At 49.0% G+C, this 27526-nt stretch overlaps 1 protein-coding gene and 1 long non-coding RNA gene across 3 annotated transcripts in view; one reads left to right on the top strand and one right to left on the bottom strand.

The window, feature by feature from the left end:
- Window positions 1-27526, bottom strand: part of tup (LIM1_Isl and LIM2_Isl domain-containing protein tup) — a 155503-nt gene that overhangs the window by 117800 nt on the left and 10177 nt on the right. The window lies entirely within an intron of this gene.
- The window catches only part of LOC129387651 (uncharacterized), a 97243-nt gene that overhangs the window by 7509 nt on the left and 62208 nt on the right, over window positions 1-27526 (top strand). Inside the window, exon 2 of the long non-coding RNA XR_008614839.1 lies at window positions 5383-5470. This is a non-coding gene — a long non-coding RNA (uncharacterized lncRNA). The remainder of the gene's footprint in view (window positions 1-5382; window positions 5471-27526) is intronic.

Genomic DNA, 27526 nt, shown 5'->3' on the forward strand with positions numbered 1-27526 from the left:
TTTTCTCCGGCCGCAGCTCTTTCCACGAGCATACAGATCAGCTGACTATGAACCGAATCCATTTCCTGATCCTTGGATCAGTCTAAACAAAGAAGGTTGAACTAACGAAACAACAGCGATGCGCGTGTCCGTTGAATAGGTAGTGACAACGCATCTCGATTTAATCGCGCAGGCACCGAAGCAATGAGAAAAGTGGCCTTCACACATCCGGAGATGCCGATAACACCGCCATCCAAAAGGAGTTAAAAGGGCAGCAAAATGTTCACGTCGAATAACTGTCAACTCTCAAGATTGATTTGGCGGCGCTTTAGGAATGTGTGTGAGGAGTGGTAGCGTGGGCGGGGAGAGGGTGGGGGGGGGGGGGCTATGCCGCTTAATTTCGGCGAGTGAGTCCGGGACCCCACGGGCCCACCCCTTGGTTACGTGCCTGCCAACGACACTCCGTTAGTTAAATGCTAGCGACCCGTAATGTGTACGTCAAGTTCATTGCTCCCCAAAAGTGTTATGGTTACCCAGCACTATATAGTATAGACCCATCTCATGGAGAAGTTTGATCTACATAGAAATTAGAGGGTGCTTTCGGCAGCGCGCCGCACATTGCCTCTGCGAAAGCGCTTGAATACGAAACCGGTATACAGTTCATGCCTTGCTACTGCGCGATCAGATGTCCTAAATGCAACTGGGTGATCGCTAACGCACTGTGCTTCATTCATGCTGTAAACTGTGCATTGACAGAGAAAAGACGTGTGCTGTAGTTGGCTGCAAAAAAAGCAACTGGCATATTAAGGAATGGGATGTATCTGTCTATAGCGAAATTCACGGACCGCTGCTACATAAAGATTGGACTGCCTGTGTTGTCGGTCCTTTGCTATGCATTCGCTCCCTCGAGGAGATAAAAAAAAATATCACTCATGCGCCAGCGTTGCATGGCTAACCTCTGAAAAAAAAAGAAGAAGGAATTGATCCTCGAAAAGTCGGCAAGGATGAGGAATAATGTACCTCTCGTTGTACAGGGACCAAGGGAGTAACGCCGGTGTCAGGCATACATCGTAAGCTTCACGCACGTTATCTACACAAGTCCACTCCAACTAACATGAAAACTCACGCCCACTCTGTCGCCCACATATTAGGAATAAGTGAATGGGCGTATTCTTGAAACAATGCAACGGAGCCCGGATGACGGCGACTACACCGACAGCACATGAATGTTCTAAGCCGAACGTCTCGTGACGGTCCACAGAGTAAGCGAGTGACTAGCGATAATTCACCTTTGCTATGACAAATCTATCGCAACTGAGCACACCTGCGAGCGATTAAGCAGAAAATAAACAATCAGATCATGACCGCCCCAAAGAACATTACTGAGTGAGAAACATGACAAGCCGCTGCTTCAAAGTGTTTGCCAAGTAAAGAACGAAGAGCAAAACCCACTGATATTTATTTAATTCATAATGCTAAAGTTTGCCCATTGAGCTTGGAATGCATCTTCATGTCATGACAAGCCGCTGCTTCAAAGTGTTTGCCAAGTAAAGAACGAAGAGCAAAACCCACTGATCTTTATTTAATTCATAATGGGAAAGTTTGCCCATGTAGCTTGGAATGCCCCCCCCCCCCCCCCCCATCTCTAGCTCCGTTTCTATAGTACAAGCACCGTATACGCTGCCAGCGCCGTTTAGACAATAAACGTAATGAGCTGCGAAAGCACTACATGCCCTCTGAAGCTGTGGCCAAAGCTTTGTGCCGCCCACCCAGTCACCATCTACGATATCCGCCGAAACAGAGGTTTGCTTGAGCCGCACCGGCGTCATGCACACCCATTGTAAAAACGGAGTCAATGGAGGCAGCTGAGGCAAGCAATAAAAGCGTCACCAAGGGACCAAACAAGGCGGCGCCCATGCATGAGATCGTAGTGAAAAGGATCTACATACCAGTGCAAGCCTATATGTATTGCCGTGTAGTTCCAGTACCGCATCGTTTTCCTTCTTTCGGTCTTTCTTTTTCTTTTTTTCATAGGAAAATCAGTACAACCTGTTACGACAACGACGACGACGACAACGCGGAATCCGGCCATATCTCAGCCAATTAAGAGCACCTGACAGTTATTGCTCTAAATACTCCAAGAATATAGTCCCGACAGAGCCGTCACAGTAAATATCAGTCGCATTTACACGCTATTACAAGCCGCGGGAGCTTCCTGCAGAAGTCGAGTAACCGTGACCAAACATTAAGCAGCCCGCTGGGCGGCTGGATGTTTGGTTACGGTTAACGCAGTTTTTTGAGGGCCGCATATGAGTGACTTTTCTACTAAAATTAAAAAGTACGGGTTATGTGCAGGATGATATCCAAGTCTTGACTGAGAGTGTAAACCATCTTTGGGACTCAAACCGCTCTCGAACATTGTTATTAATGCTCTAGCTTGTTAGACAAGGTTTGCATGTTCAATAAAACCTGTTCGATAAATATATATTTCTATGTGCTCACCACTAGTTGGCGCTTAAAACAATATCCTATAAGTATTTGAAGCAACGTTGTTGGACTGATGAAGCAAGGTCCTGTTGCCCATTCCGCGTACATGAAGCTTTCGGTGTATAGCACATATCAACATTTGTTTCAACTCATTTATCGCAGACGATGTTCTAATGTTCATTTAATTTCGCTGCAGATCAAACAAATGCATATGAAACTGCTACTATTCAATGTGCTAACGCGAGTTCAAAGTTGATCTGTGTGAAAAAATAGGGCCAGGCACTCACGATATACGATGCAGGTACACAGTCGAAAGTTGGCTTTTCCTTAAGTTACCGTGACGAATGCAACGCAGTGAAACACTCAGGCTGGCAGGAAGCATTCACGTGCTTTCGGCTATCCTCATGAACGTCAACACTTACCCAGTTATCAGATTTGCTAAGAAGTATAACCTCCAAATATGAGCCTACATTGAAAGCCTAAGCGCCCGTGCCTTTTCTTTTTTCTTTTTTCGACGTATGGCAGTCAAAGATAACCAATGCCTTGCAATATCTTCACTTTAAATAACGAACATTGCAAAGCTAGCCCGTTCTTTCTTTATCTTACTCTAAATCAAAGTATACCAAATTTTGGAATATATTGCATGTCATGTCTTTCTTTCTTTTTTGCCTTGGAATTCACTGTAAGATGTTATTCCTCGTTTATCTTACCCCAAATTGGGCTTTATCTGCAGGTCAAACGAATCGCGCGCATGGCAACTACGTGCACCTAACACCGGTGCAGTGCGATCGTATGCGGGAGCGGCTGTGGACGCCGTTGGTCATCGCTCACCGCGGAAAACGATGCCTATAGTTGCATTAGTGCTTCAGCAAAAACCGCTGCGACTACTCAATTACTCTTAGAGCGTCCGTAAAACATATTAGTTAATGCAACATCAGAGTACCGGAAGAGAACACAGACGCGCATACGCAGCCATACTCGTGGCACCATCTCGTGACGCGGACGTCGGCTACAATACACGCCACTATACAAGCAAGAATCACTGTCGAATTTACTCTCTCTCTCTCTCTCTCTCTATATATATATATATATATATATATATATATATATATATATATCTTATTTGCAGAATAACGACGCCGCGCAATAACGTTTCCATAATGCGTTGAGGTTCAAAAATGCGAGATGGCGATATGCCACTTCTGCTGCTGCTATGGTGTTGGGCTGCTGAGCACGAGGTCGCGGGATCGAATCTCGGCCACGGCGGCCACATTTCGATAGGGGCGAAAACACCTGTGTACTTAGGTGCACGTTAAAGAACCCCAGGTGGTCGAAATTTCCGGAGGTCTCCACTACGGCGTGCCTCATAATCAGAAAGTGGTTCTGGCACGTAAAACCCCATAATTTTTTTTTTACTTCTGCTGCCGCCGTTAATGCGTCCGTTTTCCCGGTTATCCTGAAACGTTTACCCATAGGCTCAAACTGCAAATCTTTTTTGTTACTCGAGTCGCTCTAGGAAGTCGTTTGTTGACTGCCACTATATAGCCCAGCCGTTTGAGCCACCCCGCGCGACGCCTCTCATCGGATTGGTGGATACGGAATGGTGGATACGGCACTTTATTAGTGCGGATGTGCTGACGCAGGCTCGCCTCTATCTTTAAGCGTTTCTGTCGCTAAGAAAATAGGCGGCGACGCCCCCCCCCACCCCCCCCCCCCCCACCCTCAGCCGGTAAAAGCGCGAACGGAAACGCACCATGTGGGTCGCACGTTATACGTGCCCCGACGCCGCGAACTCCCGCGTTTAAGAACGGCAAGACTTGGTATCGACTCGACGTGACGTTCACTCCTCCCCGTTTGCGCGATATCGTACTAACAGTAACGATTTGTCTACTGCCCCGACGTGCGCGGCAAGTGTACTATTCCGTGGGCGTTAACCAAAAAACAATCAAGAAACCGAAAACCTTTCGGCAATTATCAATAGGCAAAGGGTGCTGCGTAACTCGAGAAGCGGCATGACATTGTAGTCAAGAGCTTCGTACAGTACTTCGATGAATTGTAAACATTTATTTTCCTTTATTGCCGTCTTCCCGCTTTGGTTAAAAGTGATAACGCTGGAAACGTGTTTGGTTTAATTCAAGTGGTAGCACGCTTCCCAGTGGAATACTAGCTGCCTCTGTCGCCTCGGAGACTGCTTAAGAGGAAAGCTAGCGTATGCCGTGCTATAAGTATATAAAACTCGAGTGGCAAACCACGTACAGACCAGCAAGGAGGTCGATCTCGTAAAGATAAAGGTTTTTGAAAGCTAGGCAACGACGTAAAAGAGAAACAGCATTGGAGACGCCACTTTAGAGTTCACGAGTTAACTCGATGTGACGTCACAGATTTTGATAAAAATTGGTCGTGCTCAATCAATGGCTTGCTACTGAAAAAGCGACGGGCTAAATGTGCCGAAATATAAAAGGAAAGTTCGACGTAACTTCCGCACTTTGGTATTTAGTTATTCTACGTCGCACAAGAGCCTTTATATCTAATAATTTTAGCACGATAGATAACTAGAGACTGGCAGCTAAATTATTATTATTATTTAAGATGTTCTGCCTCGAGCTGCGATTATTTCCATCGTCATCATCATAATCCACAAAAGAAACACTAAAATATTTCGAGAAGATTGTCAGCCTAACTTCATCAAACATTTTTATTCGCTACATGCAAGTATTTTAATGAATTTCCCAGAGAAATGACATTCTCTGCTTTCGTCAGTTTTTCTTTTTTGCTAGTTATAAACGGCACTCCGATTGAGAGGAGTACATGACAGAGCATATAGCAAGCGCAAATCCGCAGGGTTCTAATACGCAAGGTTCTAAGGCAAGTTATGGACACGCGCATACCCGTTGATTTCTGCGTGATGTTCTGCAGGCCCCTCTTGACACCAGCACAAGAGCCTCTCTGCTAGGAGCATCCACCCGCGTGTCCTGAACTGACAACAGTAAAACTATTGTGGCAGGTAAGTGACCTCAGAATTAAAGTTATCCACCATCTCGAAAAGGCACTCGCTCGCTATACACGACAACAGAAAGGAAGACAAGACACACGTACCATTGGGCGAAATTGTTGTTCACAGCTTGTGTGGGAAATACCATTGTTTATTCTATTCTTCCTTGGTCTGACTTTTTTTCTTGTCATTACGCAAGACCAATGGGACATTCAGACACCTGTTAATTGTTATTTGCTTGCCGTTTGTGTTCAATCCTGCTTACGCTTTTCTCACTTGACCAACTGTGTTTTTGTTTTTTTCGGCACTTAGCTCTTGTTGTCTGTTATCTTTTGACACGCAGCGACTGAAGGCAGGGTTTCACACTATGTTACCCTGTTGTGATACCACGCGTACTACGTACGCCAAGTTTATCGTGCAAATGTGAATAGGCGTGATTTTACAGTCAGAGTCAACGCCTGTGCTGTTTCACATGTTTCTGACGTGTACATCTTACTTCTAATCTTTATGTTCCCCGTTCCTCTTTCCCAACTGCAGGGTAGGCAGCCAAGAGCGACCTTGGCTAAGCTTCCTTTCCTTTTTTGTACCCATCTCAGAACCTTTGAGTCGAGTTTGTATATGTTGCATGCCAGTTAGCTCAAGCCTCGTAATGTTCGGTGCTGTCATTGCTGCTTCTGGGCGCGCAATCTTGTGCCATTCCATTCTTGAGGCAGCACTTACCGAAACATGTGGATCATTACAATGATATCCCCTTCTCCATGTACATGTGAAACATAATAAAAATTACAGGGTCTCTTAAGATCTCTCTTAAGAGGTGAACGGCGAAAGCCTACTCTTCCTCCTCTTATCATTCGCCTCTTTCTCTTTGCCTCTTATCTTTCTCTTCTTTCATTTAGTTATTATTGCTCACAACTAAGCACTTTTGGTCATTTGTAATCAATAGTGGTCATTACAAGCCGTTGTTAGACATGCTGGTCATATCACAGTCATCAGTAGTCATGACAAGTCATTTCAGTCATTACTGCTCATTGCTAAGCACCTTTAGTCATTTGTACTCAATTGTAATCGTTACAAGTTGTCGTTAGACATATTGGTCACTTCATAGTCATTACAAGTCATTTCAGTCATTATTAGTCATTTATGCTGACTAGTAGGCATATTTAGTCATATGTAATCAATTGTGGTCATTACAAGCCGTTGTTAGACATATTGGTCATTTCTTAGTCATTAGTAGTCATTACAAGTCATTATTAGTCATTATTAACCGCTACCAATCTCTATTATAGCATTATCATTCACTAACTATTACTATCAATCATTTTTCATTTTTTAATCTGTCTTTAATATGTCTTCATATGGCGTGATGCGACTCCGGCGATCTGCTTGGCTGACACAAACTTCACCATGAGTCTAGAAAGGCTTTCGCCTTAACAATGCGTAACATGAAAACCCGGACTGCTGGCACTCAAAAGGTGACAACACCATTTATTGTGCGCGCTCCTATGTTTTAAAAAAGCTTCTGTTCAGGAACTTCCCGATCTATGCTCCCATTCGCTTCGTTTCTCTTGCCTGTTTCGCTGCGGTGGTGTCCGAGAGAGGTCCACTCCAGTGGTGTTAAATAACCCACATCCCCTTTCGCCGCCCATGCCAAGTTCGTTCGGCGGACTAAACGGACTTGGTATGCGTTGCCCTGTCGTGGCCATGGCCATGCGCTGCGTGAGCTGCTGCAATGCACGCTCACAAGGCAACAAACTCTGCGCGTTGCCACAGAAGCAAGAATGGCGAACCAGACAGCCGTTTGAGTTCGACTTTCCGCCGAAGTGTAGCACTGTCTTTTGCCATCAAGGGCATCAGAATATATAGAAGGGAACGCTTAATCCAATACGATGGAAACCGTATACCGATGAATGAGGAGACCCATTAAAGGATGCCTTTCTTTCTTATTTTTCCTTTATCCCGCCGCTACCCTGCATACGGGTGAAAATTGCGCTAGGCCTTAGGACGATGAGCAGGTTCGTTTGCGGGCACTGATTCGTAAGCGTAAGCGTACAACGACCAGCGCCGAAAGTTGCAACGAATATGTACAGTATGGCATATGCAGTCTCAGCGCACAATTCGCACTGCTCGCACAGTTCTTAAATGCACATTGCTGCAGTGACGTGGGTTTGAATTGCGGTGGTGGTGGTTGTGAAGAAAGCGCTCTCTTTCTGTGCCTTCTGGCGATGGCGAAGCTCAGAATCCGGAGGCGGCCTGACGATCAACAGTCGTCATCTGCGGAACAAAACAAACCACGGGCAAGGCAGACCAAGTCTTTGCGCAACACTGAAAATCCGTGGACTGTACGAATGAGTCACGATATGGCTGCAGTGGTAAAGCGCATGAGATGGAGGGAATAGAAAGGAAGGAGGAGGCATTGTTAACCAAAAAAGTGTCTGGTTGACTATCTTGTTCTGGAGGAAGGGAAATAGGGAATAGAAAGAAGAGAGTGGGGAAAGAAAGACACGGTGAATGCGATCACGCACGCGGACGGCTCCACGCAATCAAAAGTTCACAGTTTAATCGTTCTCAAAAACGCTCAAAGTACGTGCTTTCACTGCCTTGCATGCGTCGCGTATCAGCTTACGGTTTCCTTCGAATAAGCTAACCAGGTGTAAGTTCAGCGCTTGCCCTCTTGTTCTCTTCGTCCTCTCCTTTCACGCCGATTTCTTAAAACGTACCGACTGACTTCGAGACGCGCTCTATAATGGTCACTTCGAGGAACGAGGTGCGGGAATCTCACTGCTGTTTCTGTCAGAACTGTTTCTGTCAGCAAGCGCTTTAAGGGGCAGGCTGCAGGAGAGGTTGTTTTCCGGCAGCAAATTGACGTCGTACGCGGCTTCGTTAGCGGCACCGCACAAACGTGACAGTGGCGCAAGCCGCAGCGTCGTGTGCGAGAAGCGGGAGAGCCCCAGCGGCGGTCACCGTCCCTCCCACGGCGCACCCCGTCGAAACGGAAAGCGCGGCGTGGTTTTCGGCCTGCTTGGGCGGTTGCCCGCGCGCACAGCAGCGCAGCGCGTTCGCCTTTTTCATGCGTCGCCGCTCATCGCTCGCTCACGCGACGCGTGCGTGCGTTCTCGCGGTCGAGGCGAGCGCGCAGATGCGGTTATTTGTATGCATGAGCGGACGCCGCGCGCTCTGCGGCCCGGCTGCGGAGGAGACGCGGCGGTGGATTCCTGTCGTCGTCGCGCCTCCCGAATCTCGTCCCGGCGGTGCATGCGAGCGCGGCAAGACGTGCGACCGGCTCTGTCCTGCATGCGCAACACGACGCGGGCGTGCTCGCACGCTTGCGTATGTGCGCACCGCGCACTCGCCCTCACCGCCGCTGTAGTATACAGTGCGCGCGTGTATACACACCTCGGATCCGAGGATCAGGCAACAGAGCGCCCTTGACGCAACTGATGCGGACCTGGGGAGAATGCCGAGCAGAGGCTTCAAAAGCGCCGCAGGCTGCTTCCAATGCTTGCGCCGGGCCCGACGACGCTTGTGCCTCGTTCGACAGTTCAGAGCAGCGCCTGTGTGGCGCAGTCGTGGCCGTATCGTGGAGAGCTAACGCCCATGTAGGTTGCTTTCATCTGTGACTTCGAATATTACACCCGCGTCATAACCGTCTACGATACGCGCAGAATTCGATGAGCCCCCGCAAGACCTGGATGGCGCATGTTTGAATAGGGTACTCTATGTACAGCGCACGTCACCGACCGAGCGGAGACCCACTCGCTCCGCGTCTGAGCATTGATTGCATGTCTGCCTTCAGATAGCGGGGACTTCAATATGCGCCTTTCTTTACTTATTGTTTATCCGGTGCGCAATATCAGCTACATTTTGCCGAGATAGCAGATGAAACGAGCAAGTTCAGTCTTCTTGAATGGCAGTCAGCCGTTTGCTCAAAGCGCAAGAACCTTATACTCTGCAGGTATATAGCCTGTGCGGCAACAGGTGTCCGAACGTGGAAGTTTCGCGGCGTAGACAGGAACGCTTAGTATACACTTAAGCCGCGTGCTGGGCATTCGTAGTGCTGCTCTGAACTGGTGAGACGCCTGCCGGCGCAAGCGTCGTTTCGGCCAATCGTGCGCGCCACCGCTACCGGCGACCGGCATCGCGACCGATATCGAGACGAGATTCGGTCTCACGGGACAGGAGACGCCTATGTTGGGCGCATGGTGGCCCTTCCTCCACTTTTCTTACTCTCTCCGGGCAATGTCGAATTGAGAATAAAGAGGCTAAGAAGAAGGGGAACGCCAGGCTAATAACGACAGGTCTGCCAGATAGAGAAAGCCTTCCCCCTCCTCCTCCCCCCTCCTCGCCAGGCGAGATGAGATCGCTAACTCTTTGTATACACGCCTGTTTTGCAGCGCAGGGGACCCACCCGCGCGCATGTCAAAGAGGTGCTTGTGCAACGCGTTCCCTCTCCTTCCATTTCCTTCGCTGCAGGGAAATGGCAATTCCCTCTTGGTGGCCGCTTTGCCGATCGGTCGAACGACACACACACGCGCAGACTCACGCACAAACACGCACACATAGAAATGCACGCACAATGCGCTTACGATGCGAGTACCACATTTTATTGCCCACACGGCCGCGGGCAGTGCATCGCCTGCATCTGCGGGCTTCCTCTTCTTTGCAGTCTGCATGACACGCCTCCCGCCCCCATCATCCACGTACCGCTTTCTTTTACTTTTCTGTTCGCCGCCGAGTAGTCAGCCTTTAAATTCAAGTTTCCTCAAGGTTTACAGAGCGCTGGGGGCGAAGGCTGTGCTAGCTGGCAGATGCGAATTTCATTGATTTCGCGGCACATCCGACGCCTGCGTGAAGTGTATTCATATGCACGCCCGGCTTGAAAAGAAACGTGTGCAAAGCAGCCGCGCGGGCAAAGTGCGGTCCGATGCCGCAGGTGAGCGCGAGGTGGAACTTTTTTTTTTTTATGCGATATCGCCACGTGCGCAGTCTGTATTCGGGGTTGCGCTGGACGGGAGCGTCGTTGAAATTCTCGAACGCCCGTCGCAGCTTCAAAACCGCAGCTGCATTCAAATCTGGATTTGGAAACCAGAAGATGCCTTCCGTCTGGCAATGGCGTATTCTCCCGGAAATAAGAAGTTTGTTTGCTCAAGTAGACAAACCGGAGACCACCGCCTCACAGAGTTGAGACGTTCTGTCAACGGAGCTTACGCATTTGCTTTACCTACATAAAGGGGGGTCATTTTTAGGTTGTATGGAATTTTTAAACATAAGCTGTTGCAGATAACATATTTTAGTCCTTGAGCTGAATTATTCAGAGAGGCGAACATTACTTGCACGTGAAATCGAAACACATGTTCAACGAAATAACAAAAATCCGCTAATTATCTTTTGAATGAATAACTTTGCGGCAGATATTGCAATTTAGGAATTGTAACCGGTGTGTTTGCAAGGTGTGCCCACTTGGAATGAATTTCCAGAAAGACGCCAGCTTGAAGATACGCGCCATATCAAACGTGCCGTAAGTATGCATTGTTATTCCACTTGCAAAGGCGGCAGCGTTAACAACAAAAAAGAAAGAAAGAGAGAAAAGGTTTCAAAGGAGCCTGAGTACAGCACATGAATTAATGCCCTCGCGTTCAATTAAGAGCCCTGGTGAGGTAGTGGTGTTACCGAAAAATTATCTTAACACAGTAATTGTTTTCTATTACGGCCGATGCTTTTAGGCATTTAACGGTCATATTAAATCCACAATTCTTGTTGCATTCACAACTCTATATTAATGTTGTCTCGGGCTCCTTGGCCATAACTGGCCCTTGCGCCGATAACCTCCACAATCAATCACAATTTCAAGGGGTTCTCCAACTCTTCTTTAAGCGGTTTCTTTCGTTTCAATGAAGAAGGAGAAGGGAAACCAGGGGGCCAGATTTTGGTCAATCACTACCATATGAAGCCAACAGAGAACGAAACCAAGGAAAGCGTAGGGAAGCTTATTCGTCATTTTTAATTGAAGTGTACGAATGATCAATACAGATATTGGGAAATAAAACCGGACGAAAAATATTGCGGCAGCGCCAGGGCACTTCGTTGGAATCTATGTGCAGTGAGGTTTTACTGTTCAAATGCAAAGAAAGAAAGGGGGATGGGTTCTGAAAGCTATGCTGGTTCCTGTGTTATTGCAGTGGCAGATGCATGGTCGTTATACTGAAGGCCCTCACCCAAACCACATCATCCACGTTTACAAGCTGTCCAAACGCAGCCCTTTGATCGAGCGCGCGCATATGTGCTCTCGCGCACCCGTGCTGCGCGATGTGAGACACATAGCGATCATCTCAGACAGCTATAGTCTGTGTTTGGCAAGATAGAAGTACACTCGCGATTGTGACCAAATTGTTAGCGCATCGGGCTGGAGGACCGAGGCTCGATGACACCGTCGGGCACGTAATTCGATGTTAGATCTAAGTTTCGGCTATGTTGGCAAGGCTGCAGCCACGGTCAGCAAATGTCCCAGGGGCGTTCGCAAAGAGAGCTCCGCTTTAAACCGACGCGCCACCGGCTGAAGCCGAACCCACACACCTTCCGCAATGCGCGTGCGCTGCTCTGCCAATCGAGCTGATCAGACGTCCACAAACTCCGTTACTTTTGTTTGCCCCGTCGCCAGTCTGTTTCGAAAGCTTTTCTATAGCCACCTTCATCACGAGCCTCACGTTGTCCCTCCATCACGCATATCTCAGCGCACTGGTCACCCATGCACTTCAGGTTGCTCGTCTTCGTACCCACACTGTTACTTTTCCTGCTTCATTTATATATATATGGTCTTTGCCTCTACATATATCGTTTAAAGTAAGCGCCATGTTTGTTTTCTGCGATGTGATTGTTTTGTCTTTTATAATAGCTGGTTATAGGCGAAGAAGAAAATACAAAATTTGGCCGGTAGAGTCTGTCTCTACCGCTTTTCTTTCTTGCCCCCTACCCCTCGCCCTCAGGATGTGATGGTAACCCAGCGCATCTTCGCGGCGTTATGCTCTTCATCTTACGTATAAAGGCCTTGCCCTACAGCAGCAAGCCCAATGATAATGATTACGATTATTACGGTGCTCGTGCTGGTGATGGCGACCAGTGTATGTAGTGCTTCAGATACGCAAGTAAATGCTGTCTGTGTAGACAGCATTTACTTTTACAGCATTTGCTTTTAGCGAAAACCTACACAGGACTAGTGGTATGTGAGGGTGGGAGAACTGTTTCAGCGAAGCCGCGTCGTCGTTAAATGACAAAAATGGCGCACATGCTTTTTATCCTGCTGAGCGTGACGCGTGACCTAAAGGCGCGCTATTTCGATCCTCCAAAAGACCTGTGCTAACGAGCCACGCACCGTTCTGAATGCAATCTGACACCGAATTTGCGAGCCTTGAAGCAGCTCAGAGTGCGACCTAAGTCACTCTTAAACAAATGTACACCCTTTGGGGTGTATATTGCCACACAACGATAATCGTCATCTCTCTCGCTTGCATTTCCTTTCTTGAAAACGCTGCACTGGCTACTTTCCTGTCGAGAATGCTCTGTCATGCTGATAACGCGCATGTCGTTCGTGACTTGGAAGTACCGGGCTCGCTGCGTTAAAGAAAGGAAATGCAGACAAGACAGATGACGATTATCATTGTGTGGCAAGATACGACCCAAAGGGTTTAATTTTGCTTAAGAGTGTACAATGGCGATTTGTACGGCGGAGTGTCAGGCTCTTGTTCTACCGCACTCGAGTTACTCAGTTTGCCTATTAACATTCGCACAGGGCTTTCCACAGTGCTTATGCAGAGCTAAGGCATGTGTTGCTCGTTAACGGCATTCACGGTGCCTTCTGCAATGTGCATATAAGAGTACTGAGTGTTCGGCAACAAGACTTAGTGTGTCAGCATTTCTTTAGTTGCGCCGCTTTATCTTGTGCAAGTAAGTGAGAAAAGCAATGTGTCGTTTGTGACGCGCACAGACGCAGCTCACGATCGGTCAGATACGGGAAAGTGCTTCTGCTGAGCTGCTTCGGTGTACGTAGAGTCTCGGTATATATACGGCACTCGCCGCGGTGGTCAGTTGTAATAAAGATGCGCTGCTCACTCATCGTGGTGGCGCGTTCGATTGCCGGCCTCGTAACGATGCCAGCGAGATGTAATAACATTCGTGTACGTATTTTACATTCTTCTTTTTCTTCATATCGCGCTGACGTAGCAGCGCCTGTATAGGTCAGTATGACGCAATAAGTTTCAAAAAAGCGACCACACCGCATCGGCGCTTTGACAGGCGCGCAGATACTTTTCGTAGACTTTGAGCGTAAACGGCGGGAAATGTTGTTCCTGACGAACGATTGATGTTAGCCGACGTCTTCTCGACGTGCTAGAATTACGAAAAACCCGCCGTGGTTGCTCAGTGGCTATGGTGTTCGGCTGCTGAGCACGAGATCGCGGGATCGAATCCCGGCCACGGCGGCCGCATTTCGATGGGGGCGAAATGCAAACACACCCGTGGTACTTAGATTTAGGTGCACGTTAAAGAACCCCAGGTGGTCGAAATTTCCGGAGTCCTCCACTACGGCGTGCCTCATAATCAGAAAGTGGTTTTGGCACGTAAAACCCCATAATTTAATTTTTAGAATTCCAAAATGGAGCCGCCGCCGGTGGTCGTTTTCCCCCTCCAAGACGACAGCGCTGTCGGGGCTAATCCGGAAATAAAAAAAGCTCCCAGTGTTGCGCCCCAACAGTGCGGTCACTGTTTAGGTGGCGAAGGTCATTCCTGTGTTGGCGAATTCCTTTCGCGAGGTTTTTAGTCTCGCCAATATACGACGCGGGGCATACGGTGCAGGTAATCTTGTACACAATGCCATGCGCCTTTTCGACAGGCTCATGGCTTTGTGTAACCGATTTTCCTAAGGTCACGGATTACTGCGTTCTTTTCTTCCTCCTTGAGGCGCGAAGACGCGAAAATTCTTTCAGCTCTCTCGGTGAAGCTTTGGACTACAGAAAACGTGTGGCAGGTGGGATGATTAGAATTAAAAGTCAAGCTATCTTCCTGTATGTGTCGGTTTTCTGAATACGGAAAAGGAAATGTTCGGTCGCTGTCTTATCACGAGGACACCCAAGAAAGGGAGAGAACCAAAATTTTCGCGTACCACTGTAAACTGTGTAGCCGGCTCGATGGAGTTTAAGTGCGCGAGCAAATCGTCCACCTCGGATAACTTCACCACGTAAAAACAATCACATAGCGCTCAAACATTTTTGGCTTGGGGGTGAAAGAACAGAGCGTCTGCTTTTCGATATCCTCCGTGGCGAGTTCGGCAACTGTGACCGAGAGTGCGGCACCCATAGCAGTTCCACTAGTCTGTTAGGAGAACTGGTTGTTGATATAGAAGTAAGCGCTTGAAAGAATGAGTTCCAATAATCGGCAGGTGTGACTAATAGGAAGGGGAGTGCAGTCTTTCAGCGTGGGGTCAAGTACGAGCGCACACTGTGTCAGAGAAAGCGCGAGGTGCACAGGCACACTTGTGAACAGGCGAAACCACATCAAAGGACACCGCGCAGTCGTTTTCATCAAGGCTCACACTGTATACGCCATTTCCACGAAGTGTCCTGAGCGGGTAATGTAGGTGTCCGTTTTTCCGGTATCAGGAGAGAGTATCTTATGAAGACAGGTTGACAGGGTTCGTAGAGGGGAACACGTAAAATCGACTACGGGCTGTAGAGGAATTTCTGTTTTATGAATATTTGGGAGGCCGTAGAAGGCGGAGCCTTTTCAGCATATCAACCTCCAGGAAAGGGTTTTGAATTCTGGATGTTGCTTGAAAATTTCAGAGAGAATTTTGTTCATCTGGTTTTGGGCTCGGGTTCACCTGGGTTCTGATTCGAATTTTCGTTCTTTTTAATTCAGTTGTCCTCCACCAGGCAGTATGGAGAATAAATGTTAGTTTTCCTATAGCACACGCGAATAGACAAGTTCATTGCGCGGTATATCTCAGCCAGTAAATCGTAAATTTCTCGCCTCGCGTTCAACCGGCTCTACGTAGGAGGCCAGCTATAGGAGGTCGAGGCCCAAATCGACAAACAAGTTGCGGGCATACCGTATGGGTAACTCCTCTCTCTCACTCACTCGCTCTATGTATGAGTCTTCTGTCAAAATCATTTTTAGTCGTTTTTCTTGTACAGTGCTGTAGTACGGTGGCCCTGGTCTATATCGAGCGTCGGTGAAAGAACAGCCAGCAAAGTAACCTGCGTCGGGGCTCCGGAGCACGCAGGAACAGGCCGGGAAATATAGAAGTTTACTAAGCTCGGATATAGCAAAGCATTTCAAAAGGCTCGTAGGCTGTAGTGAAGAATTAAATCGCTACGGACGGACATGACGAATCGTTTGAAGTCTCCGGTATATATTCGGGAGCCGACCATTAGTACTTCGGAAGGGTGCAAGCACTCCCTTATACAGCTTCTCAAGCAGGTAGACTTTAACAGCTCCAGAAAGACGTTAATAGACAGCTTTTTTTTTTGTCTTTAAAGAAATACAAATTTCTTTTAGTAGGCGATCACTCTCAACAGTGGCTTCAATTCATAACTTGAAAGCGAGTTGACAGAATTAACACGACACTATAGAGAAATATACACTATCTACCGGAGCATGCTTCCGGCCCACGCTGCCCAGCGATGCTGATTTGACAGCATTGAAAGATTTTGCTGATTATAAATAGCAATTCCAGAGTCCCAATATCGTTCCAGGTAGCGCATAAATTTGGTACGTGTGGTAAGTAAACAGACTGCGATCAGAAATGCGGGAGAGCGCGACCTAAAATTAAAAAAAAGAAAACTGACTGTTGGAAACGTCTATATACTTGGGTCGAGCTTTCAGCGACTGTTCGAGCATGTCGTGCAGAATATGCATGTGCTTTATTATGAACAGTCTTTAATGAAAAAAAAAGAAAGAAAGAGAAAGTGAGCAGAATGCATCGACGATCATTCTCAATGTAAGCCAACCACCGAACACTTGCAGAAAGCCATTCACTTTATTAAATTAATTACGGTCTTTAAAAGTTTCAGTGATAATATTTAGGTAGCGTTTGTTGTATCATTGTGTAATTCCGTAGCGAACAAAGCCGTTAACCAGCACATTTGTGGCTGTAATGTGCGTGGCTGTACATGTAGGCCGAGTCGTCACATGTCATTTATCCTTCACAGTTTCACCGAGCTCCAATTCACCTTCGCACACGCCGAGCAGTCTCTCTGCGATAGAAAAATAGTAGAGAAAATCGAGCGATAAAACTTGCTGCACCCTTTTCTTTTTTTCGCGCCGACAGAATCGCTGTACGGATTAGGTGTTGAAGAGTGTGACATCAGAATCGGGCCGATAACTGCAGTCAGCTTTGCCGAGGTAACATGTTCGATAAGGCGCACTGAAACCTTTCGTATCGCCCCACGCTTGCGGCTTCAAGCTGGAGTACGCCCTTTCGAGTACACGTTTATCGCCACTGCTCGGCGCAACTCTGAAACGCCGCAGTGATGTGTTGTACTATATTGGCGATCCGTGAGTATACCGTCATACACCAACCGCACGCCGTTTGCCGGTTACAAGTGTTTCGTGGTCGGCACGAAGAAGAAATGTAAACAAACATTTGACACACATTTATGACAATTGTCAACTGGCTTCACGCCTAGATGAATTGCAAAACATTATCGTTTCTTTTGTACTTGTTGCAGCATGCGCATGGTTGGAACGTTCGGTAGTTGAAACCTTGATTGGTGCGTCCGCATATGATCGTGCGTGCAAGTTCATGTGTCGACAACATATGGTTAAGTGTCAGTGTCCCCAAACACTTTGATAGAGAGAGAGAGAGACTGCACTTAAATTCGGTTGTTATACTGATCGAGTGGGTATACTCTCACTCCGCTCAGTCTCCCTGCCCCTCCACGTTGGGCTTGACGCGACTTGGTGCGGCAGTAACACTTTTAGAAATGAATGGAAATTCTTTCTTGCTAGTTAAAGAGGCGATCCATCACATGCAACCACCATGGATGAGGTGGCAGTAGTTTAGGGGGACTGCAAGCTCCTGAAGTCCCTGCATGCAATGCTCGTCTAACCAAAAAGTGATGGATGGCTTCATCGTGGACGTTTTGAAGACGCGTCGCTGTCTGAGTATATGCGAAGCGAGCGCGTACAGTGCATTTGCAAGGAATACCGTAAAATCTACAGCTTTCTTGCCGTTAAATCTCGCACAATTAATCGAACACTGAAAAGACACGCATTGTAAAACTAAGTGGCATGTAACACTTGGCAGACAGAGAAGGAAAGGCAAGTAGAAAGCCAGTGATCTACACCTTCAACTTTAAAGCGGCGACGACATCGGAACGTTCCTCATGATTATGAAAAAATGAGGCTGAAAGGAGTAAAACTGACAAGTAGAGGGCATATTGATACGTGTACTTATCTTTATCGGGCGACCACGTTTCGCCGCTTAACAAATGCAATCGCACAGCGCGGGACGCGCCTGCATGTATCCGACGTTTCTGGAAAGTTATCGATGCTTCTACCCGGCTGTCTGTTGTCGCCGAACCTTGTGTTATCTGATTTCATCGCGTAGCGCGAATGGTGTAGAACTTTGTGGAAAGCACGCGGGTCCAAACGATTAGTCTGGAACATTCGACGACTGCTCTATAAAAGCCGACGCGCTTGACCCGCTGAGCAGATTTTCGACGATCGCCGAGCGTGTTCGCCGCTATCGTTGCGCTATAAGTGTAGCCTGTTTTGTGGGCACAGGTTCGCCCAATAAAAGTTAGTTTTCTTGTTCACAGTATTGCTACTGTGTTCTTTCTTCAACGTCACCACCACGTGACATCTGGTGGAGGTGCTTGTGCGTTCATGTACCGAACGCCCCCGCAAAGCCGCGATCCAAGCCCGAAGCCCGAGGACAAAACCGACACCGCCCAAGACCAGCGTGCTAGCCGCAGACTGCAAGGCCTGCCCCCAGAGCACGGACTTCTACCTGAGGCGACAAAGAAGATCGTGGTCAAGACAACCTCAATGGCTGCCCCAGCGTCCCCCGTTATCCTACAACAACCCCGGGACCCACCGACCTTCCATGGAGCAGCGACTGAAGACCCGGAATCTTGGCTGGAGACCTACGAGCGAATCGCGACATTCAACAACTGGGACTCCGACGACAAGCTGCGGCATGTCTACTTCGCCTTAGAAGACGCCGCCAGAACGTGGTTTGAGAACAGGGAGTCGACCTTGACTACGTGGGACCTGTTCCGTAGCGGCTTCCTGTGCACCTTTACAAGTGTCGTGCGCAAGGAAAGGGCCGAAGCTATGCTGGACGCCCGAGTGCAGCTACCAAACGAGAACGTTGCCATCTTTACGGAAGAAATGACCCGTCTGTTCCGCCACGCCGACCCGGATATGGCCGAGGAAAAGAAAGTTCGCCTACTCATGCGTGGTGTGAAGGAGGAACTTTTCGCCGGGATGGTAAGAAGCCCACCGAAGACCGTCGAAGAGTTTCTTCGTGAGGCGACGAACATCGAGAAGACACTCGAAATGCGGAACCGGCAATTCAACCGCCGTACAAGCTCTACCCCCTACGCAGGAATTCAATCACTGGCCACGGACGATCTGCGCGAGACCATCAGGGCCATTGTGCGCGAAGAACTGCGCAAGGTCTTGCCTTCGTCGCAGCCTCAAGTGGCCACAGTCGCCGAAATCGTCAAAGAAGAAGTTCAGCGATCGCTCGGAGTTCCCGAGTTACAACCACAATCATCGCAGCCCCAGCCAGAAGCGATGACCTACGCCGCCGTCGCCCGCCGTCAAGGTCCCCCTCCACGACCGCGGCAGGGCCCTGCAACGCCGCAATTCCGTCGACCACCACCGCCGCCGCCAGCACGCCCACCCGTTGCCCAGCGCAGCTACCCGAGGAAGACTGACGTTTGGCGCGCTCCTGACCACCGCCCGCTCTGCTACCACTGCGGAGAGGCAGGTCACGTCTACCGACGATGCCCATACCGAGAGATGGGACTGCGAGGTTTCGCCGTTAACGCGCCGCGTCCACAGCTTGGAGAGCGCCCACGTGACATCGCCGACTACCTCGCCGCTACTCAATGGAGCTCTCGACGACCGTCGCGTTCGCCATCACCAGGCCGCTACCTGTCGCCGCAGCGCCGACCATACAGTGGCCCAGCCCGGGGCCGGTCAGCGAGCCCATATCCGGAAAACTAAAAGCAGCAACCGATGGAGGTGCGGTTGCTGTTCGTCGAACTGACGAAGATCCTCCGCCGCCGACGAAAGCGCCGAAGAAACCATCTCGACGACATAATGACGACGCGCCACCGTCCCGAGGAAGTCAGGAAGCCAAGACTGCACCGACGAAAGACTACTTCACGACGCGACGTACTAGCTTCAATTCAACACGACGCAGCCGTGATCCGACGCCAAGACCCAACTGCAACGCAAGACAAAGAACCACCGACCTCGACGTGCTTCTAGACGGCCACGCAGTCACCGCCTTAATCGACACAGGCGCCGATTTCTCAGTCATGAGTGGACACATCGCCGTCCAGATGAAGAAGGTTAAGACTGCATGGGAAGGCCCTAAAATTCGGACCGCTGGAGGACACCTGATTACGCCGACAGGAATGTGCACGGCAAGAATTACCATTCAGGACCGGACTTACCCTGTCACCTTCGTTATCCTCCAACAGTGTTCACGAGACGTCATTCTCGGTATGGACTTCCTGGACCAACACGGCGCAATCATCAACCTGAAGTCGAAGTCAATAACGCTGTCGGAAGATAAAGCGATACCGCCGGAGAGCCCTCGTAGCCACCACGCCTTGAATGTGCTCGAAGACCAAGTGAGCATCCCGCCCCGCTCCAGCATTGTTATTTCGGTCGGCACCGAAATACCCGCTGACGTAGAAGGCGTCATCGAAGGCGACCAACGTCTACTGCTAGACCGTGAAATTTGCGTCGCAAGAGGGATCGCTCGACTGCATGGAGGGAAAACTGAAGTGTTGCTGACAAACTTCAGCCAGGAGTTCAAGCACCTCAACAAGGGCACGACGATCGCGTACATCGAGGGAATTCTGGAAACAAGTAATGCGTTTGTCCTCTCGGATTCCGCCGCATCTACCCCGACGACCATGGTTCCCGAACCAGACTACGACATTAATCCAAGTCTCCCAGTGATTAAGCAACAGCAGCTCAGAAGTCTGCTCCGACGATACAAAAGCTGCTTTTCGACGACATCGAGGATTCGACAAACACCAGTCGCCAAGCATCGCATAATCACCGAGGAGTACGCTCGACCACTCCGCCAAAGCCCTTACCGAGTTTCGCCGCGAGAACGCGAAGCTATAAGAGAACAAGTCGACGAAATGCTGCGCGACGACATCATCCAGCCGTCGAAAAGCCCATGGGCATCCCCTGTTGTCCTGGTGAAGAAAAAGGACGGAACCCTACGTTTCTGCGTCGATTATCGTCGTCTGAACAAGATCACGAAGAAGGACGTATACCCCCTTCCACGGATAGACGACGCATTGGATCGGCTCTGCAACGCTAAGTACTTCTCCTCGATGGACCTCAAGTCTGGCTATTGGCAAATAGAAGTCGACGAAAGAGATCGCGAAAAGACCGCCTTCATCACCCCAGACGGCCTCTACGAGTTCAAGGTTATGCCATTTGGACTGTGCTCGGCGCCTGCAACGTTCCAGCGCGTGATGGACACGGTTTTAGCGGGATTGAAATGGCAGACCTGTCTCGTTTACTTGGATGACGTCGTTGTATTCGCCGGAAATTTCGACGATCACATTAGGCGGCTTGCCACAGTACTAGAGGCCATCAAGTCATCAGGGCTCACTCTGAAGCCAGAAAAATGCCGCTTCGCTTACGACGAGCTTCTGTTCCTAGGCCACGTCATCAGTAAATCCGGAGTACGCCCCGACCCCCAGAAAACAGCTGCCATCGCAAAGTTCCCGCAGCCCACCGACAAGAAGGCAGTGCGTAGATTCCTTGGCATGTGTGCCTACTACAGGCGCTTTGTCAAGGACTTTTCACGCATCGCCGAGCCGTTGACACGTCTAACTAAATGTGATGTTGAGTTCAAGTGGGAAACGCCGCAGGCCGACGCATTTGAAGAACTCAAACGACGCATGCAGTCGCCGCCGGTACTTGCGCACTTCGACGAGTACGCCGATACAGAAATCCATACTGACGCCAGCAGCCTAGGCCTCGGTGCCGTTCTAGTCCAGAGGAGAAACGGAGTCGAACAGGTGATAGCTTACGCTAGCCGGTCGCTGTCAAAAGCGGAAGGCAACTATTCTACAACCGAAAAGGAATGCCTCGCCATCGTTTGGGCTACAGCTAAATTTCGCCCTTATCTTTATGGCAGGCCATTCAAAGTCGTCAGTGACCATCACGCGTTGTGTTGGCTAGCGAGTATAAAGGATCCTTCAGGACGACTGGCACGGTGGAGCCTCAGACTACAAGAATACGACATCACTGTAACCTACAAGTCAGGACGAAAACACTCCGATGCCGATTGCCTATCACGCGCCCCCATTGACCCGCCGCCGCAAGATGACGAAGATGACGCCTTCCTTGGCATGATAAGCGCGGAAGACTTCGCTGAACAGCAACGGGCAGACCCGGAGCTAAAAGGCCTGGTGGAATATTTGGAAGGGCACACCGACGTTGTCCCCAGGGCATTTAAGCGCGGATTATCTTCCTTCACGCTTCAAAACAATCTCCTCGTGAAGAAGAACTTTTCACCAGTCCGCGCCAACTACCTTCTTGTTGTCCCGTCAGGACTTCGTCCAGAAGTATTGCACGCCCTACATGACGATCCGACCGCTGGACACCTCGGTTTTTCCCGGACACTATCGAGGATACAAGAAAAGTATTATTGGCCGCGCCTGACCGCCGACGTCGCCCGTTATGTCAGAACATGCCGAGACTGTCAGCGACGCAAGACACCGCCGACAAGGCCAGCCGGATTACTACAGCCAATCGAGCCTCCTTGCCGACCATTCCAGCAGATCGGGATGGACTTGCTGGGACCCTTTCCGACGTCAACAACCGGAAATAAGTGGATCGTCGTGGCGACAGACTACCTCACCCGCTTCGCTGAAACTAAAGCACTGCCGAAAGGTAGCGCAGCCGAAGTGGCGAAATTCTTTGTCGAAAACATCCTGCTTCGACATGGCGCACCAGAAGTCCTCATCACCGACAGAGGAACGGCCTTTACAGCGGAGCTCACCCAAGCCATTCTGAAATACAGTCAGACAAGGCACAGGAGAACCACGGCCTACCACCCGCAGACGAATGGTCTTACGGAGCGGCTGAATAAGACCCTCGCCGACATGCTAGCGATGTACGTCGACGTCGAACACAAGACCTGGGATGCCGTCCTGCCGTACGTAACATTCGCTTACAACACGGCGGTGCAAGAAACAACACAGATCACGCCGTTTAAGCTGGTTTACGGCAGGAACCCGACGACGACGCTCGACGCCATGCTGCCCCACGTCACTGACGAAGAGAATGTTGACGTCGCTAGCTATCTCCAGCGAGCCGAAGAAGCCCGACAGCTCGCCCGCCTACGGATCAAGAACCAACAGAGGACCGACAGCCGACACTACAACCTCCGACGACGCTTTGTTGAGTACCAGCCCGGCGACCGTGTTTGGGTTTGGACCCCGATACGCCGACGAGGACTCAGTGAGAAACTACTCCGACGCTATTTCGGACCCTACAAGGTCATCCGACGTATTGGCGCTCTGGACTATGAGGTCGTGCCAGACGGCATTTCGCATTCACAGCGGCGCCGCGCACGATCTGAGGTGGTCCACGTGGTGCGCCTTAAACCCTTTTACGGACGCTGACGAACTTCGTCATTTTGTTCTTTTCTTTGCTACGAGTGCTTTTGTTTATTTCCTTCGTTTGTTTGCAGCATCGGGTCGATGCTTTTTAAGAGGGGGGTATTGATACGTGTACTTATCTTTATCGGGCGACCACGTTTCGCCGCTTAACAAATGCAATCGCACAGCGCGGGACGCGCCTGCATGTATCCGACGTTTCTGGAAAGTTATCGATGCTTCTACCCGGCTGTCTGTTGTCGCCGAACCTTGTGTTATCTGATTTCATCGCGTAGCGCGAATGGTGTAGAACTTTGTGGAAAGCACGCGGGTCCAAACGATTAGTCTGGAACATTCGACGACTGCTCTATAAAAGCCGACGCGCTTGACCCGCTGAGCAGATTTTCGACGATCGCCGAGCGTGTTCGCCGCTATCGTTGCGCTATAAGTGTAGCCTGTTTTGTGGGCACAGGTTCGCCCAATAAAAGTTAGTTTTCTTGTTCACAGTATTGCTACTGTGTTCTTTCTTCAACGTCACCACCACGTGACAATATTAAAGAAGAGCGGAGAAAGGTTCGTTTCTCTCTCAAAAGGATGTTCTGTTAGCGTTCTTATTAATATCTCGTAAGAATGTGCTGGGCCAGGAAGCATGAGCTTATACCAGAAGGCGCGGATTGGAGCTTTAGGTCCTTCGGTATACTCACAAATGGTCTCTCTCTCTCTCTCTCTCTCTCTCTCGTATAGTTCCGGAAAGTGGGGTCGCGTTTAGCACCAGAACACCCTTTTGAAGCATGTCCAGTTACTAAGAGAATAGCAGCGCACATCTTCAAATTTCTTGAGCGACGCCCTAGACTGAAGGCATCGATGCATATTTTTTTTAATTGTATAAAGTGATTTCTCTCTCTCAGGCTTATTTCCCTTTCTTCTGTTTTCGTACCTACACGCAAAAAAAAAAGAATAGAAAAGCCTTTCAGGCAACGAAACGGAAGCGCCGTTTGCACTGTTCCCAAACGTCTTCTTTTTCTGATAACATCGGCCCCAATGACGATACTGTGCTCTCGGTACGCTCAAACATATGAAAATTTTTCGTTGTTCGTTTTTGTAAGCAACACACGGTCGATACATCAGCCTATTATTATTTACATTTCTGTAATTTTCGCAAATCCTCGGAACGCGCCGAGAAACAGTCGTTCAATCATCATCTCCTCCACCTGCTGGGAACGTGATTTCATTTGTTTTGTAATGTCTCTAACTTTAAAAAAAAAACGCAGAAGAAATAAAAAGGCCCGATCGTCTTATGCAGCCTGATGTTTGAAGTAGTGCGACACATGTTAGCATCCGTGGGCACTGTAAATTTTTTTCACTCCCTGCTGTTGTGAATGTCGGTTGTCCGTGCGGCCAACGAAGGTTCTATGGGTGGTGCCGTGCCAGGTGCCAGGAGAAAGAAGGGTTCTGAGCAACGTTGAAGAGTAACGTTCAAAAAAAAAAGTATCGTATACAAAAAAGTACATGGTTCAGTTTTACAACACGGCTCCACCTGTCGGAGCACACTACATATTAGCGACTTGCATGTCCAAGCGTCCATCTTTGCATGGCCATCCAAATCCTCTTTTTATGCCCTTTTCTTCTCTCTTTCCTCGTTAAGGAAATTCACTTGGCCAATCACAAACGCCGAATTGTTCACCACCTCTATTGCCCTTCACTCATCTCCAACATGGTGCTCCTGTCTCCAACGTGCTGCTCGTGTCTCCGATGTGGTGCACCTCTCTCCAACATTGCACAATAGGAGGCAGTCACGTGGCAAACTGAACTTGCCGTGGCCTCCTCATGACGGTCAGGAGAGGCAACGTTGATGCCTTGAAGCGAGCTGCTTTGAAGTTAATGATGAGGCGTGAACATCAACCGTGACAACTGCGTGTCGTTGGTGGGGCATACTTTGTTCTGGGGAATCGCCAAGCAAAACAACACCCGTGACAACTGCATGTCGCTGGTGGGGCATCCTTTGTTCTGGGGAATCGCCAAGCACAACACCCGTGACAGCTGCATGTCGCTGGTGGGGCATCCTTTGTTCAGAGAAATCGCCAAGCAAAACAACACCCGTGAGAGCTGCATGTCGCTGGTGGGGCATACTTTGTTCTGGGGAATCGCCAAGCACAACACCCGTGATAGCTGCATGTCGCTGGTGGGGCATCCTTTGCTCTGGGGAATCGCCAAGCAAAACAACACCCGTGACAGCTGCATGTCGCTGGTGGGGCATCCTTTGTTCTGGGGAATCGCCACGAAAAACAACACCCGTGACAGCTGCATATCGCTGGTGGGGCATCCCCCGCTCTGAGGGACCGCCAGGCATAACACTTCTTTGTTTATTTGCAAATATTTATGATTTCTTTGGGCCCATCTCTCAGAATTTCTCGTCTGCTTGTGGTTCTTTCTTTTAGTTTCTTTTTCTTTTTGTCTTTCCTTTTTATGGGCGAGGGGACGGGGGCTTCCTTTGAGTGTACACATCATTATTTGCTACGATATCTCGATTAGAAAGTGAGTCGTCAATCACAATTGTAAAAAAAACTACTACCGGTCCTTTTCTTTCTTTGTTTTTTTCTTTTTCATGTTGGCGGTTAAGTTTAAATGTGAAGGGGGCATTGGGTATTGCCCACAAATGACTCGTTGTCGATGTACAGAAAGCGTTATTCACCGAGCTGTTCGTGATTTATAGCAATCGTGTGCCAAATATTCCCCACAGTCACTCATGTGTTTCGTTACTCCCGCGAGAACAAAAATTAACACTAATTGAAATGATGTTGTGCGCTTGCTTATCATTAGACTTGCCGCTGGTCGAAAATGATAGCGTGTGCAAGCTGCAAGCGTCTCATGCCATTAACCATCTGAAGAGTGGAGCTTTCTATTTGACGCCATCTTGTAACATGAAACAGAAACACAAGATCATCACTCTGTGCAAGGTAGCACTATCAAGTTTGAGCAAGTTTGAGCATTTCTGAAGCTTCGAAAAAGCCTTAGCCTGCGCTCTATAGCGCTAATGATGGCTAACGACTCTGTAAATAACGACTCTCTGACTATATACTCAGAGATAAATATGCACGATTATGTGAGCAATCGTGAATTCTTTTTTCCAGCCCAACCATCAATGCGTGATGTCGCACTTCAGCACGCGGCTTTAATGCAAATGCACGAGTCTCCGAACGACTTATAGTCAAAACGTGATTCGATGTGCGTCACTGAAGACGTTATACAGATTACACATTTGCAAGCGCACGGCATCCTTCAGTGAGGATCAAGGATGTCGTCGACCTTAAAGTATAAGGTGAGGCTCGAACAGAGCATTCGGTCCTATCCGACGCTTCAATGTTGAACGGAAGACAGCTCGATTACTTGCAAAGAAGGGTCTTTTCTCCTGCGTGTGTGAAGCAGATAGTGGTCCCCGAAGGACCGAGAGTAGCGCGAAAGCAGGTCTTGCGCCTTCAATACTCGCGTATCTATATACGCGACACTGGTCTGACGGCTGCGTGCCACGTTTCTGAGCAACGGAAGCAGACGCCGGCCTATAGACATGGCAGGCTAGAACCTACCTGTAGCAAACATCTTATTAACGAGGAAACTGGCCGACCGTTGTACTATACACGTTTGTCAAAGCCACAGTATAGATAACAACAGGTGTAATGTTATCTCGTTTGATGTATGAATCAATGATTGCAAAAGCAGCGTGTCCAGCGAGTGATGCACATTTCACGTTAGACATATCAGGCGACTAATCCGACCACATTTCGCGCAATTGGGGATAATTGAGCTTATATATGATTGCACTTCAAGGCCCCTGAATGTCTCTCCGATCTCGTGGCTGTGGAACCCAAAATGGAGGATGAAGCGGCTTACCGCTCACTCACCCCATCTCCCCAACCTGCCGACATATTCAGTGGCGGGCAAGTGACCGTCGCTCTCTCCCTCTCTCCACGATCCCTGGATCGATTGAACACTCCCGACGCTTCCGTCCTGCAGATTAATTGCGATCAATCTTGTATCTGGAGTCAACGTAATGAGGTATAATCATTGGCGTTGATAGAATACAGGATCAGGAAAGCTGAATCTAGATAATTGGCGTTTTATAGGAGGTACTTTCGCATGTTTACCATGAAAGTCCCTATATGAGGCTTCCAATTTCGCCATATGAATAATAAGCCGCTAAATTCACAGG

Source organism: Dermacentor andersoni, chromosome 2, assembly GCF_023375885.2.
Source record: "Dermacentor andersoni chromosome 2, qqDerAnde1_hic_scaffold, whole genome shotgun sequence".
In the NCBI taxonomy this organism is placed as follows: Eukaryota; Metazoa; Arthropoda; class Arachnida; order Ixodida; family Ixodidae; genus Dermacentor; species Dermacentor andersoni.